The 3,199-nt window shown below is 35.5% G+C and overlaps 1 long non-coding RNA gene across 1 annotated transcript in view; it reads right to left on the bottom strand.

The window, feature by feature from the left end:
* The window catches only part of LOC105458964, a 5,082-nt gene continuing 1,883 nt past the window's right edge, over positions 1-3,199 (bottom strand). The window contains exon 2 of the long non-coding RNA XR_975600.1: positions 1-2,267. This is a non-coding gene — a long non-coding RNA (uncharacterized LOC105458964). The remainder of the gene's footprint in view (positions 2,268-3,199) is intronic.

The following is a 3,199-nucleotide window of genomic DNA, read 5'->3' as shown; positions in this document are numbered from 1 at the left end:
TAATCTCCTTTAAAACTTTAGTATTCTTTTGTTAGAAACTTGCTCTTTCCATGATTCCAGAATGTTAATTTCAATAAAATACAAGCCTGCTCATTACAAATCCGTTATTTAAATTTAGCTATCAATAAATCACAATTTCGAGAAACGTGGCATCAGAGAGACCAAGAACAATGATTTTGTAGCTAGAGTTTCACGTTGTAGCAAATACAGTAAATTTTATTCCACACGAAACTTATAAACTTTTAGCTTTAAAGTGCATTTTGTTTTGTTTCATTTATAATATAATTTTTAGTTTTTAATCGTAAGACAATAATGTCTCACGTTAATTAAAGCCATGTAGAGATATCGTGCAAAAGAGTGGCGCGCTTACTCGTGCCTCACTGCAAATCCAAATTTGTAATAATATTGTAAATACACACTTATATGTGTAAAATTACACATTTATGTGTGTAATTTAGTTTTCCGTGTAATAACACATTATAGTGCATACAAAAAATTAATTTACAATTTATATTTAAACGTGTCATTTAACACATTTCTCTGTGTATAATATGACATGTAGTATTAAATGTGGACACATGTATTTCCAAATAATTTAAATGTGTAAAAAGTACACGTAATAATAAAATAACTTTACTCATTTAGCGATTGCTAAATGAGTGCTAATTTGCAGTTGTCAGTAAAATCAAGAAATACGGAGCTTATTGCCCCTAGATAGGCGCGGCTTTAATTAATTACGTTCGCCCAACATTTACGCTCGGATACTACAATAATGCGCAAACTATTACTACAGTAATTACGAGTGCAATCGGTGACGATCTCGGCAATCGGTGGCTCAGCCACGAGATTGGCAGAGGGGCGATTCGGTAACGAGACGACAGCCGAAGCTGCCAATAAGCGACGAAAAATATCGCTGCGAATGTACCCTTTAAATTGCATCGCAAGATCTTGTATTGTAAACTGTACCGATGTTTTTCAGGCACGTTGCTGAAAGAAATTTTAGGCCACAGGAAGAAAGTAAGACCGGTCCCAAGCTAAAACGATCCTATTTTTATTCCGCTCACGACATAACTATCGTCAACGTGATGAGGATAATGGGATTTACGAATGAAGTTTTTAAGCCCGATTACGGAGCTACATCGCGCCAGTAATGGAGCCGACCAAGAAGTGAAGGTATGTTTATACCTTCACTAGCATTATTTATTCCGCTTTCCATGGATCGTTCCTTATAGAACGCGCGTTTTTACCTCGTACGCACGTCGATAGATCTAACGATGCCGATCGATGCCGACTGCGCAACCTCAATCGCTACTCACAGCAGCTGCCACCGGCGGATTCCTCTCTCATCGTGAAAAAAAAAGTAACAACTATAGATACTATTGTAGATCACAAGTATCTGCATACGCATCAGTACGCACTTAGCACCGAATACTGTAAGCTCTAGACCGCTCTGCGATTCTAGAAATAAACTTAATGGCTTCGTGACGTACGTACCTAATTCTGCAAACGTCTGTCGAGGCGTCTTTTTAATTTTTTTTTGCAAATTGTTTTCTAATTTTCTAAGTTTCTATAAAATTTACCGATTGAAACAAAAACTTCTAGAGAAAGCTGAATCTTTGGCACATACCAAACAATAAATTATTGCAGATTTTCTTTCCCGATAGGGAACATGAATTTTTTTTTATTCAACACGTCAAAAAATGGACATGCTACGAAACACTTATCTTCAGTAATTCAAATCTTGTATGTGTATTAAAAGAATAAAGGCCAAAAAATATATTTTTCCGATCAAAAATAAAAAATGGGCCACTATACGGTAAATTAGGTAACTTTGAAATAATTAACATCTGGCTGCTAATTCGACCAATCTTTCTTTTCGCGATTCCGTGAAAAGACGTGAAAGAAGGACAAGCGCTTAAAAGGTCGCTTGTACGTATATATGATCGTTTCAGAAAGGCTCAGCGTGGTGCCATCTTTTATAAATCTAGGAAATATCGGCGACACAACTCGTCGTTCGATGTTATCTGCAGCGACATATCTCGAACAATAAATATATATATTTGTCCTACATACCTTTTTGTTGTTGTACGTGCAACAGGATGTTCCGTTACCCATGATTTATACTCAACGATAGATTCCAGCGACGATCCCGATCAACCGCGTGCCACAGCGACTCTTTGATCTGCGCCACCCGGCTCTCCGTCGGCCGCTTCCCTCCTCGCGGATCTCGTCCTCGTCATCCTGATCACGCGCGCATCAAAACCTGCCTTGTGAAAGTTGCCATACGTCAGTGTCGTTCGTTCTTTTTTTTTTTATCAAGAGTTTTTTTATCACAGCGCCGAAAAATCGCTCCTTTTCGAATGCGCTGCGAAGCAATCTCTTTTAAAAATGCCAAATTTTCTATATTGTTTTTTTGTCATCTCTGTTATTATTCAGATTTATTCGAAAATAAAGTCTTAGTAAAGAAAGAGAATGCTGTATTTAAAAAAAAATGTCGGCGCGCGCCATAAACGTAGTGCAGCTTCAATTAAGATCTTAATCGCGTGGGTAATTGATCGCGCTTGCAACATTTTAATTAATGTTCCCCTTAATTCGCCTTACCAGCCGCGCTATTTGTCTTAATATTCTGCACAACGCGTTGCAGCACTTATATCTTCTGTTTTTTTCGAAAATCGTGAATTAAATGCTAATGTTAATTTAACGTAAGATTACATTCGCAGAATTTCAATGAAGTAAAAGGAAAAAAAAACAGAAAATTATTAAAGAAAAAGAAAAATTTCTTTGCTTAGTTTTGGCTTTATAGAGATTTATGGAAGAAATCAATTTACAGTACGAAAGAAACACTGTTAACAATTATAATCAAACGCAATCATATTGTTTTATTATTTGCAGATTAATTTTGAATAAATTTTCATAATGATCACTTTACAATATTCTTAATATATACAATCATTTTTTTTACCAATGCCTATGATTAATGATCCACGAGAGCATTGACAGCCGCCAGAAAATTTTTCCTTCAATAAAAATAGAATATGACGGGATATTATCTTTAAGTTCTTTTTAGAATGCTCAAAGTCATACTTCTTCGCATTGCTTGATTGGAATATCATTATTTATTACTCCATAAAATATCCTACAAGTAATACTGGAAATATTTTTGTCTGTTTCTTCTTCATTTTGTTCATATTCTGTCTCT

Source organism: Wasmannia auropunctata, unplaced genomic scaffold (assembly GCF_000956235.1).
Source record: "Wasmannia auropunctata unplaced genomic scaffold, wasmannia.A_1.0 LD334247.1, whole genome shotgun sequence".
In the NCBI taxonomy this organism is placed as follows: domain Eukaryota; kingdom Metazoa; phylum Arthropoda; class Insecta; order Hymenoptera; family Formicidae; genus Wasmannia; species Wasmannia auropunctata.
This window is presented reverse-complemented; position numbering and strand designations above follow the sequence as displayed.